The sequence below is a fragment of the Hyla sarda genome, unplaced genomic scaffold (genome assembly GCF_029499605.1).
Source record: "Hyla sarda isolate aHylSar1 unplaced genomic scaffold, aHylSar1.hap1 scaffold_451, whole genome shotgun sequence".
Classification (NCBI taxonomy): domain Eukaryota; kingdom Metazoa; phylum Chordata; class Amphibia; order Anura; family Hylidae; genus Hyla; species Hyla sarda.
In genome coordinates, this window is record NW_026610464.1 from 27,306 (window position 1) to 48,689 (window position 21,384).

Below are 21,384 nucleotides of genomic sequence, written 5' to 3' on the forward strand. Positions count from 1 at the left end.
CGCCGAAATCACTTTTAAACCCATTTCCACCTTTTTTTCCCTTCTCTTCCTCTTACTTTTTTTTCACGTTTTTTTACGTTTTTCTCCTTTTCGCCTCTTTTCTGGGCGTATTATTCTTCTTTTTCTTCTTTTTTTTCGTCTAATGCATACCCCATCAGTGCAGCAATGCTTATTCAATACCGCCAGCAGATGGAGACACTGGGGGATAATTTTCTAAGGATTTATACTGATTTTTCCTGTCTGAATTTGTCGCACAGAAAGTTGCAGGCCAAATATGTGTGACATTTCTGCGACTTTAGCTTCTAGAGCATTTTTACAACATTATACATAGGTGCTGAATACATAAAAAGCGACTGTTCAGCGACAGACAAGTCGCATCGGCTGAAAGTAGGCCAGAATGTCAGTCCATGTTGGAGCAGGTTTAGATACAGTCTAAAGTATAGATCTCAAAGTCTGTGCACAGAATTTAGCAAGGGCCTCGCACCTTCTGATGCATCAGGTAGGTGCACAATAGCATAGCCTAACCCTCTGTACTTTGGTCTATATTGATGCGGGACATAGACAGCCAGCTGATGACCAATCCATTAGTGCAATGGATGGCTGGAAGCATTTGTCTTTGCCTTTGCAATACCACAGAAGCAATGCATGGTCAATGTACAGCAATGACACACCTGTGTGAACAGCCAGGAGACCCCCCCCCCATGTTATGTTACATAGTTACATAGTTAGTACGGTCGAAAAAAGACATATGTCCATCAAGTTCAACCAGGGAATTAAGGGGTAGGGGTGTGGCGCGATATTGGGGAAGGGATGAGATTTTATATTTCTTCATAAGCATTAATCTTATTTTGTCAATTAGGAACATTCAGCACCCACCCGCTATCAAGGCAGCTGCCTATCATGTCATGCCCTACCTGCACAGGTGTGCTGGCTACTCAAATGATCCAATTAAGGAGGCCATTTAGTCAGCAGCAGCAGAAGTCCTGTGCCTGGACGCTCCAACAGCGGCCAGACACAAGCAGAAGCAGCAGAAGCAGCAGCAGCAGCACCACCTTTTGTTTTTTGGCTGCAGCAGCAGCAAGGCCCACAGGGCTGGCTAGCTGGCTAGCCAGCAAGCAGGTAGCAATGAAAGTAGGAATCTTTCTTTTTAACCCTGTAAGGGGGTGGTGCACTGTACCCGAAGATACTGCCATATCGGGTCAATGCATAGGGCGACGGAAGCAAGCTTCGAAATCGGCCCCCGTTCTCAAAAATCCATTTAATATATGGTCCCCAGATAGGGGACGTATCAGATATTAAACTGATAAGAACAGATACTACACTTGATCTTAGCCAAAAGGCCGAGAAGCGATAACCGTGAAAGGGGCGGGCCCAACAAGGTCCCCTTCATGGGCACTATCACTGCTTGCTGTCAGGGAGGCTGCCAGACAATTTTCCATGCACACTCTGGGCTGGGGGGCAGTCAACCACCAGTACACACAGCAGAACCTAAACCCATACCATTATTGCTAAGCAGCAAGACAGGGGCCCATTGCACTCCCACGGGGCCTTTTTAAATGCAATCCATAACCCGGATTTGCCAGGAACCCTTCTTACTCCTCCTACTTGCATGTGACACTGGGCTTAGGATCTGCATAGGAAACACACACACAAGCACACACCTACCTTTGTTGCCTGCAGATGCCTCCTTGGCTGTCCCCAAACGGTATCAAACCAACACCCACGGGAAGCTGTAAGCATAGAGGACATGCCTGCACCCCATTGGACTTACCTGTGTGGGTTAAACCCGGGTTATTTGACAACCTATGGCGGTGATGGTTCTGCTCAGGCAGAGCAGTGCTGATGCTCCTCATAAAGCTGTCGCTGCTGTGAAGGTTCTAGGTGACATCACAAATCCCTATGGTTACATACACAACAAAGCTGGGTTGTTGTTGTTTACACTCTGCAAGGCCTGTGGAAGTGAGTGACATCATAGCACTGTAGTTCTGAGGGTTCTAGATGGATGCAACAATCTCCTGTTGCTTCTATGAAGGCCATAATAGACGACATCACCAAACAGCTCCATAGTCACATACACAGCAAAGGAGAGATGTTGTTTACACCTAGTGATGTCAGTGGTATTGAGTGACATCACAGCACAGTGCTAAGGCTCCTGGGCCTGGACACAGCAGCGGCTGCAATATCTCAACGGAGAATACGTTTATATATATGTGTGTGTGTGCGCGTATATATATATATATATATATATATATATATATATATATATTTCTCCGCCGAAATCACTTTTAAACCCATTTCCACCTTTTTTTCCCTTCTCTTCCTCTTACTTTTTTTTCACGTTTTTTTTACGTTTTTCTCCTTTTCGCCTCTTTTCTGGGCGTATTATTCTTCTTTTTCTTCTTTTTTTTCGTCTAATGCATACCCCATCAGTGCAGCAATGCTTATTCAATACCGCCAGCAGATGGAGACACTGGGGGATAATTTTCTAAGGATTTATACTGATTTTTCCTGTCTGAATTTGTCGCACAGAAAGTTGCAGGCCAAATATGTGTGACATTTCTGCGACTTTAGCTTCTAGAGCATTTTTACAACATTATACATAGGTGCTGAATACATAAAAAGCGACTGTTCAGCGACAGACAAGTCGCATCGGCTGAAAGTAGGCCAGAATGTCAGTCCATGTTGGAGCAGGTTTAGATACAGTCTAAAGTATAGATCTCAAAGTCTGTGCACAGAATTTAGCAAGGGCCTCGCACCTTCTGATGCATCAGGTAGGTGCACAATAGCATAGCCTAACCCTCTGTACTTTGGTCTATATTGATGCGGGACATAGACAGCCAGCTGATGACCAATCCATTAGTGCAATGGATGGCTGGAAGCATTTGTCTTTGCCTTTGCAATACCACAGAAGCAATGCATGGTCAATGTACAGCAATGACACACCTGTGTGAACAGCCAGGAGACCCCCCCCCCATGTTATGTTACATAGTTACATAGTTAGTACGGTCGAAAAAAGACATATGTCCATCAAGTTCAACCAGGGAATTAAGGGGTAGGGGTGTGGCGCGATATTGGGGAAGGGATGAGATTTTATATTTCTTCATAAGCATTAATCTTATTTTGTCAATTAGGAACATTCAGCACCCACCCGCTATCAAGGCAGCTGCCTATCATGTCATGCCCTACCTGCACAGGTGTGCTGGCTACTCAAATGATCCAATTAAGGAGGCCATTTAGTCAGCAGCAGCAGAAGTCCTGTGCCTGGACGCTCCAACAGCGGCCAGACACAAGCAGAAGCAGCAGAAGCAGCAGCAGCAGCACCACCTTTTGTTTTTTGGCTGCAGCAGCAGCAAGGCCCACAGGGCTGGCTAGCTGGCTAGCCAGCAAGCAGGTAGCAATGAAAGTAGGAATCTTTCTTTTTAACCCTGTAAGGGGGTGGTGCACTGTACCCGAAGATACTGCCATATCGGGTCAATGCATAGGGCGACGGAAGCAAGCTTCGAAATCGGCCCCCGTTCTCAAAAATCCATTTAATATATGGTCCCCAGATAGGGGACGTATCAGATATTAAACTGATAAGAACAGATAAGGTTTCAACAAAATTTTATTCAATAAATAAGAAACCATACAAAATTTAAAATGCAAAATAATAAAAGGTTCACAAAAGTTTTAAAATACAAATAATAAAACCAGTAATAAAAGGAGAAAAAATAAAAATGGCAGGATAAAACATTATACAAATGTCATAAAAACTGATTATATTGTTATTTCGTTCCATAGAGGCAGACACCACATGGATGCTGCCTCGCTGGCCCCCAACTGTTTCTTGTCTCTTAGGTAATAGATGTACATCTCACTCAGGGCCAGCTTTATACAGTTTTTAACATCAATAAAATCATGTTTAAAAAGTAAGATGTTCCTAACTTTCCAGATGGCATTTTTAAAACAATTAATAATCATCCAGCAGATCATCTGCTGTTTAAAATTGGGGCAGTTAAAAAGACCGTAAAAGACACATTCGTGATTAAAATCTTTTAGGCCGCAGGCCCACTTCAAAAGTGGGCCTACCTTCCTCCAAAGCTCCCGTGCAAAAGGGCAGTTCCAAAATATGTGCAGCACCGTTTCGTCCACTCCGCAGCCATCTCTCGGGCACTTGGCTCTCGCCACCAGTCCTCGCCTGTGCTGGAACTCACGAGTAGGGAGGCACTGGTGGACGATTGCCCAGGCAAGATCCCTGTGTACATTCGCCAGAAACTTCCCGTACACGTTCCGCCATACCTTTTTGGATCTTGCCTGTGTGAAATTGGACACTGCCAGGGTAACCTCACTCCGCCTGAGGACCTTTGATACCTTTCTCTGGTCCCCCAGTATGTCAGGCTCCAAATCTTGGAGACCTAGGAGCCTGACTGTCTTTTCCAACACCACATAATGTTTTGGGGGACACAGAAGCACCGGAGCGTTCAGAGGGATGCGCAACCATCTTTTAAAAACCATGCCCGCAGCGTACCTTAAAAAGCAGCTAAAAATGCCATCGGATTTAATAATTTTAAAACAGAAACAGAAATACTTTATGTAAAAGAAAGTAAAAAGGTTAGGAACATCTTTCCCGCCATTATCTTTACTTTTGTACATAAAATCACGCTTTAATTTCTCCATTTTTGAACCCCATAAAAAAGTAAAAACAATTCTAGTTACTTTTTTTATGTATAAAATAGATGGAGGAAATACCATGGCAATGTATAGCATAATAGGGAGTAAAACCATCTTTATTATTAAAATCTTCCCCTCCATGGTAAGGTTTCTAAGATTCCACATTAAAATCTTCTTCTCCATCTTAGCTATAGCTGAATCCCAGTTAGGGCTCCCATCATTGACCTGGTTAAAAACAATACCTAAAACTTTAATTTGATCCTGTTGCATTGTGACTCCTGGGGTGATGGATGAATCCCAGGAGCCAATATAAAAACAGTCACATTTATCTGTGTTTAGCTTAAAACCAGAGACCTCGCAGAAATAGCTGGTGTTCCTCAATGCCCCCCTCATGGATGGAGAGTCCGGGCACAGTATGGTGACATCATCCATGTACCCCAACACCTTTAGATGGGTCCCTCCTCCACCAGGTATCGGTACGCCTCTTACTACCCGGTCTTTTCTGAGGAGGGCCATCAGTGGTTCGATTGCGCAAATAAAAAGGAGTGGGGACAGGGGGCAGCCCTGTTTGACACCTGATAAAAGAGGAACACCGCTGGTTAAAAAGCCATTAACAGAGACTTGACTAAAACAGGATCGGTATAAAAGCATGATTCGGCTTAAAATCGTTTCAGGCACTGCCATCTTTTTAAGAACTAAAAACAGGTATTCATGGGAGACCCTATCAAAGGCTTTTTCAAAGTCTAAGGATAAAATTGCTACAGTTTGATTTCTATCCTTAAAATACCATAAAACATCTCTTAAAATATTTAGGGATTCAGCTATAGACCTTCCAGGTACCCCACAAACCTGATTTGGGTGAATTAATTTATGAATAAAAGGTTTAAAACGGACAGCTAATAACTTGGCTAAAACTTTATAATCGACATTTAAAAGTGTGATGGGGCGCCAATTTTTTAGCATATCCTTTTCACCCTTTTTAAAAAGTAATGATACAATCCCCCTCCTCCAGGAAGGGGGAAGTTCATTAACAATAAAAGTTTCTTTATACAATAAAACCATATCATCCTTTAAAATATCCCAAAAAGCTAAATAAAATTCGATGGGTAAACCATCTTCCCCAGGGGCCTTCCCACTAGAAAAACTTTTAAAAACAAATAAAAGTTCATCTAAGTTAAGATCACGGGATAAAACCTCCTGGTCTAAAACATCTAGCTTAAAATCAAGGGAATTAAGAACATGTTCTAAAAAGGATGGATTAAGATCTTTCTTATTAAAAAGAAGCTGGTAGAAGTTAAAAACTGCATCTAACATGCCTTTTGGAGTGGATTCACCCTCAAGGTTTTGGATGATATCCCTCCTATTCATCACTTTTTTAAAAAAGAAACGGGAACATTTCTCGCCCTCCTCCAGGTGCTGCACATGTGAGTTAAAAATGATTTGTTTCCCTTTCTTTTCTATGGCATGTTTTATTTCAGTTTTAAGGTTTAAAATATCATTTTCTACATCCATACCAGCTTCTTTCAATTTAAAAAGTACATTTAAACGCATGTTAAGAACATAAAACCACTGTTTTTCCATTTTTGCCTTCTTCTTACCTGCTTTGATAAAAAAAAATCTGATTTTAGATTTGGTGCCCTCCCACCAGTGCAGCATAGGCTCGTGGGGTTTTCTTTGTGATTGCCAGCATTGGTAGGTCCGCACAAACTCCTCTTTTATCTCAGGGTCCTCTAGGAGTGTGGTGTTTAATCTCCAGAGGCCCCTTTTTGCTTTTTGCTCCCCCTCTAGCTCCAGGCCCACCAAGAGGAGCTTATGATCAGAGAAGATATTCTGCTCGAGCGTGCATTTCAGGGGTTTAAAAGCTCTAGAGGAAAAAATAAAATCGATTCTGGAGCTCACTCTTCCATTGGACCATGTGGCGCCCGGGTCCTCCGGCAAGAGATCCTTCCAGCAATCTTTCAAATTAAAATCATCAATAACATTTTTAAGCAGGTAAGAAGTGCGGTCTTTACGATTAATATCCCCACCCTGCCGGTGTTCCCCATCACGTATGCAGTTAAAATCACCTCCCACCAGCAGGGGGGAAGACCCAACACAAAACAGTGGTAAAATTTCAAATAGTTCTGCCCGCTCCTGTTTATCAGGAGGGGCATACACATTTAAAACACGAATTAAAAGTCCATTAAAATATAGATGAATTAAAAGAGCTCTGCCAGGCACAATCTCAGTTACTGTATGAATAGAAAAGGACTGGCCTCGGCAGAGCAGCCCAACACCCACAGAACGACAGTCATTTGCACCGGACCATATGGATGGGCCCAGCTTCCAGTCTTCTTTTAAGTCTTTATAGTCCATTTTACTAGGGATTCCACATTCTTGTAGCAGGCAAAGGTCAAAGTCACATGTCTCTAGATAAGAAAATAAAGCAGCCCTGCGATCAGGGCTCTTTAAGGACCTCACATTGAGTGAGGCAATTTTTACAGGGATAGGCATAGTTTATGGAGAGTCCGTGCTTGGAGAATCAAAGTCAATAATAAGCTGCGTACCGTCATCCCCCGCCTGCGGGGTCATCAGCTCCTTGATGTTCTGAGGGTCGGAGCTTGAGATCGATGATGCCCCGACCCTGAGCTCGCTCTCGTCCGAACTACGGCACGCCGCTTTCCTTTGAATGTCTTCCTCTTCTTCTTCTCTTTGTCTTTTAAATGTCACACTGCTATCCATATCCTCTGTGTTGCTCTCACTCGATGTAATCTCTGGCCCCCGGCTGATGGATCTGCGTCTTCTTTCATCTTTTGACGACTGGAACTGCTGCACAGGGGCCTGTGAGGCCTCTTTTCCGGAACCTTTGCCGCTACCTTGGGAAGTTTTCATCGCTTGTTCCCCAGCAAGCGTTGCTGAGGACTGTTGCTCCAACTTCCCCATCGATCGACGATGGCCAGTTTTACCCACCGGGTCCACTGCTGGCGGGGCAGCAAACCCTGGTTTGGCGCCACTTGTCTTCTTGGCCCTGTCCTGTATAGGCGGAGTAACAGGACCAGGCTCAGACCTGGCCACCTGGCTCCCCTTCCGGCGGGCTTTCACCGGGGCCTCTTCGTCCGGAGCAGGGCGACCCTGGGCCAAGCCAGTACCTGGCTTATGCTGCAATTTTGGGTCCACCTCTGCCCCCACCGAGGCCCGTCGGCTGCCACCCGCCACAGGTGAGCCCCCTTCAGAAGTTTCGGCGGGCTCTTGAGCCAGGTAGGAAGTCGATCGACGTCTTTCAATTTCCCGGGCAGTAAACTCGATCACCCGCCCGGGCTTCGTGGAATCCCCATGGCCTCCCCCTAGCACTACCACCGGTGGGCCCCCCGATGGAGCACCAGAGGTCTTGGGCCTGGACCCATCAGTACCTGCCATCTGGGGTTTGGGCATCTTAAAAAAGGACGTCTTTTGTCCTGTCCCCTCTTTGGGTGGGCCCAGCCTTGACCCACCCATCGTAGTTTTTGCTTTATGGGGACAGGAATTAAAATCGTGATTTTCCTCTCCGCAGAGGTTGCACCTTATCGTATGGCTACATCTTGAGGCTATGTGACCTTCTTGGCCACACCTATTGCAGCGAATCACACGCTCCGCGCCGCAGGTCTCCTGGGTGTGGCCAAACCTCAAGCAATTTCGGCAATACATAGGCATTTGAGGATAGAACAGGAAGCCCCGAACTCTCCCGATGGCAAAATTTGGGGGCGGATGGCAAAGACCCCCAATACCACCGGGATCCTTACGGAGCTTGACCCAGAACTTCCTCTTGCCGTTCCAGAACCGCACGGAGTTCAAGATTTTGTTTGCGAATCGCACCTCTTCGCAGTATCGCTGAAGAAAAGTGGCTATATCCTCCGTGGTCACATGAGGGCTGTGCATAGCCACCACCAACGGTATATGTTCCTCACCATAGAGGAACTGGAACGAAAGACCGTCGAGTCGATCGTCCCTCTGGTCCGCACCAGACAAGGTTGCATAGATGTTATCGCAACACGCCGTGGCCGTGAAGGTGACGGTATACAGGCCACGGCTTTCCTGGTCATTTAGACACAGGATGTCCTCCCTATTGAGGCGGAAGTAGTCAAGAAGAATCACCTCCGCAATGAAGCGGAGGTTCTTCAACTGACGATGGCTCTCCGACACCTCTATGCGGATGGTATTTCGCATCGACATTTCCCCAGAGGGGAAAGCCCAGGAGAACGGCATCTTCCACACCCAGGGACTAAGCCCCTTCCCCAATAGCAGCAGGGGCTCGGAATCCCGCTATAAAAGCGGAACCCTTACCCAAGGCAGAGGTCGGGGGTACCCTAGGTGCTTCCGAAGCTACAGGTAACGCTCAACGTACCGAAAATGCCTTCTGAGACACAAGGTCCCAGAGACAGGGGGATCGCAACCCGTTGTCTGTGGACTAAGCCCGCTCCCCAATAGCAGCAAGGGGGTGAAGTCCCTCCGTAAGGAGAGACAATCCCCCAAGGCCGAGAAGCGGGGTACCACAGACACCTTCCGACCAGACCAAATGCAGATACTACACTTGATCTTAGCCAAAAGGCCGAGAAGCGATAACCGTGAAAGGGGCGGGCCCAACAAGGTCCCCTTCATGGGCACTATCACTGCTTGCTGTCAGGGAGGCTGCCAGACAATTTTCCATGCACACTCTGGGCTGGGGGGCAGTCAACCACCAGTACACACAGCAGAACCTAAACCCATACCATTATTGCTAAGCAGCAAGACAGGGGCCCATTGCACTCCCACGGGGCCTTTTTAAATGCAATCCATAACCCGGATTTGCCAGGAACCCTTCTTACTCCTCCTACTTGCATGTGACACTGGGCTTAGGATCTGCATAGGAAACACACACACAAGCACACACCTACCTTTGTTGCCTGCAGATGCCTCCTTGGCTGTCCCCAAACGGTATCAAACCAACACCCACGGGAAGCTGTAAGCATAGAGGACATGCCTGCACCCCATTGGACTTACCTGTGTGGGTTAAATCCGGGTTATTTGACAACCTATGGCGGTGATGGTTCTGCTCAGGCAGAGCAGTGCTGATGCTCCTCATAAAGCTGTCGCTGCTGTGAAGGTTCTAGGTGACATCACAAATCCCTTTGGTTACATACACAACAAAGCTGGGTTGTTGTTGTTTACACTCTGCAAGGCCTGTGGAAGTGAGTGACATCATAGCACTGTAGTTCTGAGGGTTCAAGATGGATGCAACAATCTCCTGTTGCTTCTATGAAGGCCGTAATAGACGACATCACCAAACAGCTCCATAGTCACATACACAGCAAAGGAGAGATGTTGTTTACACCTAGTGATGTCAGTGGTATTGAGTGACATCACAGCACAGTGCTAAGGCTCCTGGGCCTGGACACAGCAGCGGCTGCAATATCTCAACGGAGAATACGTTTATATCTATGTGTGTGTGTGCGCATATATATATATATATATATATATATATATATATATATTTCTCCGCCGAAATCACTTTTAAACCCATTTCCACCTTTTTTTCCCTTCTCTTCCTCTTACTTTTTTTTCACGTTTTTTTACGTTTTTCTCCTTTTCGCCTCTTTTCTGGGCGTATTATTCTTCTTTTTCTTCTTTTTTTTCGTCTAATGCATACCCCATCAGTGCAGCAATGCTTATTCAATACCGCCAGCAGATGGAGACACTGGGGGATAATTTTCTAAGGATTTATACTGATTTTTCCTGTCTGAATTTGTCGCACAGAAAGTTGCAGGCCAAATATGTGTGACATTTCTGCGACTTTAGCTTCTAGAGCATTTTTACAACATTATACATAGGTGCTGAATACATAAAAAGCGACTGTTCAGCGACAGACAAGTCGCATCGGCTGAAAGTAGGCCAGAATGTCAGTCCATGTTGGAGCAGGTTTAGATACAGTCTAAAGCATAGATCTCAAAGTCTGTGCACAGAATTTAGCAAGGGCCTCGCACCTTCTGATGCATCAGGTAGGTGCACAATAGCATAGCCTAACCCTCTGTACTTTGGTCTATATTGATGCGGGACATAGACAGCCAGCTGATGACCAATCCATTAGTGCAATGGATGGCTGGAAGCATTTGTCTTTGCCTTTGCAATACCACAGAAGCAATGCATGGTCAATGTACAGCAATGACACACCTGTGTGAACAGCCAGGAGACCCCCCCCCCCCCCCCCCCCCATGTTATGTTACATAGTTACATAGTTAGTACGGTCGAAAAAAGACATATGTCCATCACGTTCAACCAGGGAATTAAGGGGTAGGGGTGTGGCGCGATATTGGGGAAGGGATGAGATTTTATATTTCTTCATAAGCATTAATCTTATTTTGTCAATTAGGAACATTCAGCACCCACCCGCTATCAAGGCAGCTGCCTATCATGTCATGCCCTACCTGCACAGGTGTGCTGGCTACTCAAATGATCCAATTAAGGAGGCCATTTAGTCAGCAGCAGCAGAAGTCCTGTGCCTGGACGCTCCAACAGGGGCCAGACACAAGCAGAAGCAGAAGCAGCAGAAGCAGCAGCAGCACCACCTTTTGTTTTTTGGCTGCAGCAGCAGCAAGGCCCACAGGGCTGGCTAGCTGGCTAGCCAGCAAGCAGGTAGCAATGAAAGTAGGAATCTTTCTTTTTAACCCTGTAAGGGGGTGGTGCACTGTACCCGAAGATACTGCCATATCGGGTCAATGCATAGGGCGACGGAAGCAAGCTTCGAAATCGGCCCCCGTTCTCAAAAATCCATTTAATATATGGTCCCCAGATAGGGGACGTATCAGATATTAAACTGATAAGAACAGATTTTTTTTTTTTTTTTTTTATTGAAAAGGAAATATACAATACATAACCAAGTAAATCATTCAAAAAATTACATATTCATCTGAAAACACATGAATAACACATATTTGACATATACAATATATACAGGAAGCATGTCTTTACATGTACATATAACAAAAAGCTTTCCCTTCATGACTTTCCCTCAGAAAAAATAAATTGCAGCGGATTCTGTCCCTCCAACTGTCCCTTCATATCAGGATATAATCTGTAAGAAAAGAAAAAGAAAGACAAATAAGAATACAATCATAACCAGTACTTCCATTTTTTGTGTTTCCAGATCCCCTCTGCATCATCAGAACCATAGTTTTTCCTATCACATAATACGTAAAGGTAAATTTTACCACGGATCATGCCCAGACATTCCTTCACACTTACTTCAGTTTGATTGAAAATCCTAATATTCCTTACATCCCACAGAACCTCTTTTACACAATTTACTATGAACCATAACACTCTTGCCTTCTCTCTCTCCACTGCACACAAACCAAACATCATCATATTAAAGGATAAGATTTCAATTCCAGTAAGATTTTTAATTAGACCAGACATTTTTCTCCACACAGACTTCGCATAACCACACTCCCAAAACACATGTACATAATTCTCACATCCACCGCAACCATCCCTGGGACACACTTCACTGTCTACCAATCTCCTTCTCCTCTGAAATTCCCTTGTTGGCAGACACCCATGAGCTAACATCCAAGACAAGTCCTTTTGTTTATTTGTCAGTTCCTTGTGACTGACATTTTTCCACACTACCTTACAATCCTTCTCAGACAGACCTCCCACACATTCCACTGTTTCTCTCTGCTCCAACACTTTCATCACCTTCTTACTATCATTCCATTCAGTCACACATTCCAGATTATTTTTCCTGACACACCGCCCTATTCTCTGATAGAACCAAGGAACCTCAAAACTTACAGGTACCCTTAAGTCCCTTTCCATTAGCTTATATTTCAACAACACATTACCAGCCAAATACCTTACCATGCACCCAAACACACATTCCTTCTTACTTATAGCGAGACAAAAACTGACATACTTCACAGCCAGGAACACTTCCACATTCATCATTCCTTTCCCACCATGCATTCTGCTTTTCACCACCTTCCCACGACTCAATTTCTCCATCCTTGAATTCCATAAGAAAACAAAGATCTGCCTGATAATTCTTGCCAGACACCTATCCGGTGGAGGAAACACATAATTAACATAAAGCAAAATAGGAATTATAACAGCTTTAATAACCAGAATCCTTCCCTCAATCGATAAAGTCCTTAAAGACCAGAAGTTTATTTTATTCCCCACCCTCCCCAAAACCCTCTCCCAACTTTCTTTCCCATACAAATCATTATCAAACACCACCCCAAGCACTTCCACACCCCCCTCTCTCACAGGCCACTCGCACAACCCACTCTCTCCCCACCCCTCAAAAAATTTACAACCACTCTTCCCAACATTAAGCTTAAACCCACTCATTAAACAGAAACACTCAATCAATAACTTAGCACGCCTTACCCCTGCCATTGACTTACATACAACAGTAACATCATCCATGTAACCAATCACTCGCATATCCTTCCCATGACTACCAGGTATTTCTATACCCCGCATCACCTTATCTCTCCTAATCATCCCCAACAAAGGCTCAATCATACAAATAAAAAGAATTGGCGACAGGGGACACCCCTGCCGCACTCCAGATTTTATACTCACTTCCCTACTCAGAAAACCATTGACCTGAATCTTACTATAAATGTCCCTATACAAACATTCAATCCACTTCACCATTCTGTCCGGCACATTCATCCTCCTCAAAACCCTAAACAATAAATCATGCACCACCCTATCATACGCTTTTTCAAAATCCACCGTAACAACAGCCACACCTTGCTTCCTAGTTTTACAGTCCCACAATACATCCCTCAGACCTAACAGACATTCAGAAATCCTACGATCAGGCACTGTACACATTTGCTCCTCACCTACCATACAATCAATCACATCCTTTAACCTATTCGCAATAACTTTAGCAATAATTTTGTAATCACAATTCAAGAGCGCTATAGGCCTCCAATTTTTAAGATCCCTCTTATCCCCTTTTTTAAACAATAACACAGTCACACTCTCACTCATACTTTTAGATAACTTCCCTCTCCTAAGTACTTCCTTACACACCTCCCATACATAATCCCCTAACATATCCCAAAACACAAGATAAAATTCCACAGGCAAACCATCACTCCCTGCCACCTTTCCTTTCTTCATCCCATTCACAGCATCCTCCACCTCACTCTTCCTCACATCCTCTTCCATAAAGAACCCATCAATTTCATCCAAACGCTTATCCACATATCCCAAACATTCCTCCTCTAGAGTCACGTCCCGCTCCTTCTCCGTGAATAAATCAGAATAAAACTTCCACACTTCCTCTAACACCTCATCCTTACCAAAGACCTCTACCCCATCATTCGTAAAAACACTCATCATCTCAGTTTTTTTACTGAATGCCTTTTTAAAGAAAAATTTGCTACATTTCTCATCCTTCTCTTTCACTTCAACCCTAGCCTGTGCAATAATCTTCCTTCCATTCCTCTCCAGACACTCATTCACACTTCCACGAGCTTCCTCAATCTCCTTCTCAACACTCATCCCCAAACGCCTCAATTCATACAAATACTCTAACCTTCTTTGCCATCTCTCATACTCTTCTCTATCTTTCCTCCCTTTCTCACACCCTTTTTTAATAAAAAACCTTTTAGTCTCTAACTTCACCCACTCCCACCACTCAACCACACTATAAAATGCATCCTTCCTCAACACCCATCCATCAAAACGCTCCCTATATTCTTGTAATACACATTCATTATCCAATAAAGACACATTCAACTTCCAAACACCCTTTCCATACTCACTTAGACCACCACCTTTTACCACACACTCAATCCAGGCATGATCCGTGAACGGTAACCTCCTCCGTCTGAAATTAGAAACAGACATTAGTTTTGAGACAAAAATGAAATCAATACGCGAACTTGTATTGTTAGAAAAATATGTATAACCGATAGTACCATCATTATGGGCAACAAAGGAATCCTTTAACCCAAATAAATTTACAATCTCTTTAAGCTGCTTACTAGTACTGTCTAAACCAGACCCACCACCCACCGTAGTACTACTCCTATCCCCCTCTGTTATTATACAATTGAAATCCCCTATAAGGAACACATCATCCCTCCCACTCAAAAAGAAATATAATTTCTCAAACACCTCCCCTCTTTCCTTCCTCCCAGTTGGAGCATAAACATTAATTACTTTATATGTGAAACCCCTGAAAATAAAATGCACTAATAATACCCTACCCGGAACAATATGGACAACTTTTTTAACAACAAACTCATTACTTTTGAACAAAATCCCCACCCCCGAATTACGTTCCATTGAACCAGACCATACCGATTGCCCATAAGGCCAGGAGATATTTGGCTCCCCATCCAAGCAGCACTCCTGGAGACCTAGAACATCAAAAGAATATCTAGAAAGTAAATCAAAAATGGCGGATCTCCTTTCTAAAGATCTAATACTGCGGACATTTAGAGAACCAATTGTTAAACTCATTCAAACATTTGAAGGAAAAAAAGGAAATACAAAATCAAGCATTATCAAAAGGAGGCCTAGCCTTTCCCCGACCTCTACCCTTATTTTTTGCCTCCCCTTCCTTAAACTTAAGAGTCTTTGTCAATTTTTTGACTGAACATTCCTCCAAATAACCTGTGCCCAGGGAGGATAAAGAGGAGTCAGAATCAATCTGACATGACGACCCTCCACCTGCCTCCTCCCTTCCCGGGCTAGGAAAGTCCTCAATCCTTTGACTCTGAGGAGTCGGACAGTCATCCTCCGATTCTTCCACCGGCATCTTTCTCTTCAAGGATTCTTTGTCCACAGTCATCTCCTCTGGGGGATCAGAGGCCTCCGAAACAGATGCCCCCGAAACAGACTCCGCCTTCTCCCCCTCTGCCACCAAAGCATCCGGAACAGACCTAGAAATGGAAGGAAAAACAGGGGCAGACTCTGCTTCACTGGTCAGCACGCTAACCTCTGCATCGCCTGCCCTGGCAGCATTGGAGTCCTCAGGAACTGTCCCACCTCGAAGAGCCATTGCATATGATCGGGGTGCCCCGGACTGGTAAGTGGGGCAACTCCTAGCCAGGTGATCCGAAGAACCACAGAAATGACACTTGCGTTTCTCGGGACAGTCTGCAGTGCGGTGATCAGGCTTGTGGCAGTTCCTGCAAACCTGCCCGGTTGTACAGTTCTCTCTGGTATGACCAAAGCAAAAACAGTCCCGGCAAAAACTTGGCATCCCCGGGTAGTGCAGAAACCCCCTGTTGTTCCCTATCGCAAAGTTCTGCGGGGGGTGACAAAAACCTTCAGCACCACCCTCGGGGGCAGGCCTAAACTCCACCCAAAAACGTCTCATGCCTGTGAAAGTCCCCAGGATGTTATTTTTCCTCTCCGCACCAGAAACAGACACACAATACCTTCTTAGAAAGGTCTGGATCTCCTCATCCCGCACAAAAGGGTTGTACATATGCACTACCACTGGAACTTTCTTAGGCCGAGCCTCGCAGGAAATGAATCGGATCCCTTGTAGGTCAGGGTGAGAAGCATTCTCCTTACTCCGGTAGAGACAGGTACGGAGATCATCCAGGTTGTAGAAGGTCACGTCAAAGAATCCTTGGCTGGGAAAGACCTGGACACAGAAGATGGAAGCATGCGGCATCCTCAGCACTCCTTCCACGACCTTCTGCTGGACATGCAAAATCCCGTAGGCACTCCTCTTTTCCTCCTCGATAAACAGCCGTACTGTATTAGGAGCGTTCGGCGCATTAGCCATCCTCTCCGGCAGACCCGTCCTCCGATGATCACCTTCCCGTTATCCTGGGACTAAGCCCTCTCCCCAATAGCAGCAGGTGGGTGAAGCCCAGGCAATAAACCTGGGCGATCCCACAAGGCCGAGGAGAGGGGTACCCGAATACCTTAGGGCAAGACACTTGATCTTAGCCAAAAGGCCGAGAAGCGATAACCGTGAAAGGGGCGGGCCCAACAAGGTCCCCTTCATGGGCACTATCACTGCTTGCTGTCAGGGAGGCTGCCAGACAATTTTCCATGCACACTCTGGGCTGGGGGGCAGTCAACCACCAGTACACACAGCAGAACCTAAACCCATACCATTATTGCTAAGCAGCAAGACAGGGGCCCATTGCACTCCCACGGGGCCTTTTTAAATGCAATCCATAACCCGGATTTGCCAGGAACCCTTCTTACTCCTCCTACTTGCATGTGACACTGGGCTTAGGATCTGCATAGGAAACACACACACAAGCACACACCTACCTTTGTTGCCTGCAGATGCCTCCTTGGCTGTCCCCAAACGGTATCAAACCAACACCCACGGGAAGCTGTAAGCATAGAGGACATGCCTGCACCCCATTGGACTTACCTGTGTGGGTTAAATCCGGGTTATTTGACAACCTATGGCGGTGATGGTTCTGCTCAGGCAGAGCAGTGCTGATGCTCCTCATAAAGCTGTCGCTGCTGTGAAGGTTCTAGGTGACATCACAAATCCCTTTGGTTACATACACAACAAAGCTGGGTTGTTGTTGTTTACACTCTGCAAGGCCTGTGGAAGTGAGTGACATCATAGCACTGTAGTTCTGAGGGTTCAAGATGGATGCAACAATCTCCTGTTGCTTCTATGAAGGCCGTAATAGACGACATCACCAAACAGCTCCATAGTCACATACACAGCAAAGGAGAGATGTTGTTTACACCTAGTGATGTCAGTGGTATTGAGTGACATCACAGCACAGTGCTAAGGCTCCTGGGCCTGGACACAGCAGCGGCTGCAATATCTCAACGGAGAATACGTTTATATCTATGTGTGTGTGTGCGCATATATATATATATATATATATATATATATATATATATATATATATTTCTCCGCCGAAATCACTTTTAAACCCATTTCCACCTTTTTTTCCCTTCTCTTCCTCTTACTTTTTTTTCACGTTTTTTTACGTTTTTCTCCTTTTCGCCTCTTTTCTGGGCGTATTATTCTTCTTTTTCTTCTTTTTTTTCGTCTAATGCATACCCCATCAGTGCAGCAATGCTTATTCAATACCGCCAGCAGATGGAGACACTGGGGGATAATTTTCTAAGGATTTATACTGATTTTTCCTGTCTGAATTTGTCGCACAGAAAGTTGCAGGCCAAATATGTGTGACATTTCTGCGACTTTAGCTTCTAGAGCATTTTTACAACATTATACATAGGTGCTGAATACATAAAAAGCGACTGTTCAGCGACAGACAAGTCGCATCGGCTGAAAGTAGGCCAGAATGTCAGTCCATGTTGGAGCAGGTTTAGATACAGTCTAAAGCATAGATCTCAAAGTCTGTGCACAGAATTTAGCAAGGGCCTCGCACCTTCTGATGCATCAGGTAGGTGCACAATAGCATAGCCTAACCCTCTGTACTTTGGTCTATATTGATGCGGGACATAGACAGCCAGCTGATGACCAATCCATTAGTGCAATGGATGGCTGGAAGCATTTGTCTTTGCCTTTGCAATACCACAGAAGCAATGCATGGTCAATGTACAGCAATGACACACCTGTGTGAACAGCCAGGAGACCCCCCCCCCCCCCCCCCCCCATGTTATGTTACATAGTTACATAGTTAGTACGGTCGAAAAAAGACATATGTCCATCACGTTCAACCAGGGAATTAAGGGGTAGGGGTGTGGCGCGATATTGGGGAAGGGATGAGATTTTATATTTCTTCATAAGCATTAATCTTATTTTGTCAATTAGGAACATTCAGCACCCACCCGCTATCAAGGCAGCTGCCTATCATGTCATGCCCTACCTGCACAGGTGTGCTGGCTACTCAAATGATCCAATTAAGGAGGCCATTTAGTCAGCAGCAGCAGAAGTCCTGTGCCTGGACGCTCCAACAGGGGCCAGACACAAGCAGAAGCAGAAGCAGCAGAAGCAGCAGCAGCACCACCTTTTGTTTTTTGGCTGCAGCAGCAGCAAGGCCCACAGGGCTGGCTAGCTGGCTAGCCAGCAAGCAGGTAGCAATGAAAGTAGGAATCTTTCTTTTTAACCCTGTAAGGGGGTGGTGCACTGTACCCGAAGATACTGCCATATCGGGTCAATGCATAGGGCGACGGAAGCAAGCTTCGAAATCGGCCCCCGTTCTCAAAAATCCATTTAATATATGGTCCCCAGATAGGGGACGTATCAGATATTAAACTGATAAGAACAGATTTTTTTTTTTTTTTTTTTTTTTATCTAAAGCCGAGGAACGTGCTTTCGATTCACCCAAAGTGCAAGAAAAAGTGCAAACGTGTTACACTAAAAAAACGTGCACAAAGGATGCGGTCTATCGCAAGCCCTTCTCCGATAGGAGAGAGGCCCCCCAACAAACCTTACCCTTCGCCTCCGGACCAAAAGGTACCTGCGAGGTTCCAGGTTCGATGTCCCTTTTCGCCGAAGCTACTAGGGGACCACAAATGCTCCCGGCATCCCCCTTGGCGTTAGCCAAGGTATCTGCCCGCAGAGCCGATTACGGTAGGTACCCTGCCAAAGCAGGAGTACCCGGGGTGTTTGCAGGGAGGTGCGGAACCTAATGGCCACACACACACCTCCCCTAGACCGCCAGGAGGGACACCCAGAAGGGCTACCGCATCCTGACCAATCCTGTGAACACACAACACGCAAAAAGTGACACAGTGAGACAAAAAAGAAATAAATAAGTGAATGTGTGCAGATATACTGCCCGGACATCCGGCCGGATCTATAAAAATTTCTCTGATCCTAGCCAGAAGGCCGGGAATCAAGAGGTGAGTGCCACAAGGTGAAGAGATTATGGTGCCCGTGCTTCAACTCAGTGAGTCTATTCTCCCAGTGAGTTTCGGCACCTTGGGGTCACCACTCCCCGAGGCACAAAAGTACCTCGGCTCTAGACCCTCTCAGCCTCATGGCGAGACCCGGAGGGAACAGGTCACATCGGGGCAGCCGTCGAGCTGATTCCTCAGAACCAGCCCCGGAAAGCCCTGGTACACCTGCATCCTCCATGCAGCACCCATCCCCACCAGCATGAAAACTGATAAGAACAGATACTACACTTGATCTTAGCCAAAAGGCCGAGAAGCGATAACCGTGAAAGGGGCGGGCCCAACAAGGTCCCCTTCATGGGCACTATCACTGCTTGCTGTCAGGGAGGCTGCCAGACAATTTTCCATGCACACTCTGGGCTGGGGGGCAGTCAACCACCAGTACACACAGCAGAACCTAAACCCATACCATTATTGCTAAGCAGCAAGACAGGGGCCCATTGCACTCCCACGGGGCCTTTTTAAATGCAATCCATAACCCGGATTTGCCAGGAACCCTTCTTACTCCTCCTACTTGCATGTGACACTGGGCTTAGGATCTGCATAGGAAACACACACACAAGCACACACCTACCTTTGTTGCCTGCAGATGCCTCCTTGGCTGTCCCCAAACGGTATCAAACCAACACCCACGGGAAGCTGTAAGCATAGAGGACATGCCTGCACCCCATTGGACTTACCTGTGTGGGTTAAATCCGGGTTATTTGACAACCTATGGCGGTGATGGTTCTGCTCAGGCAGAGCAGTGCTGATGCTCCTCATAAAGCTGTCGCTGCTGTGAAGGTTCTAGGTGACATCACAAATCCCTTTGGTTACATACACAACAAAGCTGGGTTGTTGTTGTTTACACTCTGCAAGGCCTGTGGAAGTGAGTGACATCATAGCACTGTAGTTCTGAGGGTTCAAGATGGATGCAACAATCTCCTGTTGCTTCTATGAAGGCCGTAATAGACGACATCACCAAACAGCTCCATAGTCACATACACAGCAAAGGAGAGATGTTGTTTACACCTAGTGATGTCAGTGGTATTGAGTGACATCACAGCACAGTGCTAAGGCTCCTGGGCCTGGACACAGCAGCGGCTGCAATATCTCAACGGAGAATACGTTTATATCTATGTGTGTGTGTGCGCATATATATATATATATATATATATATATATATATATATATATATATATATTTCTCAGCCGAAATCACTTTTAAACCCATTTCCACCTTTTTTTCCCTTCTCTTCCTCTTACTTTTTTTTCACGTTTTTTTACGTTTTTCTCCTTTTCGCCTCTTTTCTGGGCGTATTATTCTTCTTTTTCTTCTTTTTTTTCGTCTAATGCATACCCCATCAGTGCAGCAATGCTTATTCAATACCGCCAGCAGATGGAGACACTGGGGGATAATTTTCTAAGGATTTATACTGATTTTTCCTGTCTGAATTTGTCGCACAGAAAGTTGCAGGCCAAATATGTGTGACATTTCTGCGACTTTAGCTTCTAGAGCATTTTTACAACATTATACATAGGTGCTGAATACATAAAAAGCGACTGTTCAGCGACAGACAAGTCGCATCGGCTGAAAGTAGGCCAGAATGTCAGTCCATGTTGGAGCAGGTTTAGATACAGTCTAAAGCATAGATCTCAAAGTCTGTGCACAGAATTTAGCAAGGGCCTCGCACCTTCTGATGCATCAGGTAGGTGCACAATAGCATAGCCTAACCCTCTGTACTTTGGTCTATATTGATGCGGGACATAGACAGCCAGCTGATGACCAATCCATTAGTGCAATGGATGGCTGGAAGCATTTGTCTTTGCCTTTGCAATACCACAGAAGCAATGCATGGTCAATGTACAGCAATGACACACCTGTGTGAACAGCCAGGAGACCCCCCCCCCCCCCCCCCCCCATGTT

The 21,384-nt window shown here is 45.5% G+C and overlaps 4 non-coding genes and 2 pseudogenes across 4 annotated transcripts; all 6 read right to left on the minus strand.

The window, feature by feature from the left end:
* Positions 1-1,161: 1,161 nt before the first annotated feature.
* Positions 1,162-1,352, minus strand: LOC130335534 (U2 spliceosomal RNA). Its single transcript, XR_008877147.1, has one exon. It is a non-coding gene; the product is annotated as a U2 spliceosomal RNA (small nuclear RNA).
* A 2,081-nt stretch (positions 1,353-3,433) lies between these two features.
* LOC130335512 (U2 spliceosomal RNA) lies at positions 3,434-3,627 on the minus strand. Its single transcript, XR_008877136.1, has one exon. It is a non-coding gene; the product is annotated as a U2 spliceosomal RNA (small nuclear RNA).
* Positions 3,628-9,008: 5,381 nt separating this feature from the next.
* LOC130335527 (U2 spliceosomal RNA) lies at positions 9,009-9,226 on the minus strand (annotated as a pseudogene).
* A 2,090-nt stretch (positions 9,227-11,316) lies between these two features.
* On the minus strand, positions 11,317-11,501 carry LOC130335507 (U2 spliceosomal RNA). The gene has a single exon (XR_008877133.1). It is a non-coding gene; the product is annotated as a U2 spliceosomal RNA (small nuclear RNA).
* A 7,195-nt stretch (positions 11,502-18,696) lies between these two features.
* On the minus strand, positions 18,697-18,885 carry LOC130335517 (U2 spliceosomal RNA). The gene has a single exon (XR_008877141.1). It is a non-coding gene; the product is annotated as a U2 spliceosomal RNA (small nuclear RNA).
* A 695-nt stretch (positions 18,886-19,580) lies between these two features.
* Positions 19,581-19,740, minus strand: LOC130335519 (U2 spliceosomal RNA; annotated as a pseudogene).
* Positions 19,741-21,384: the final 1,644 nt, after the last annotated feature.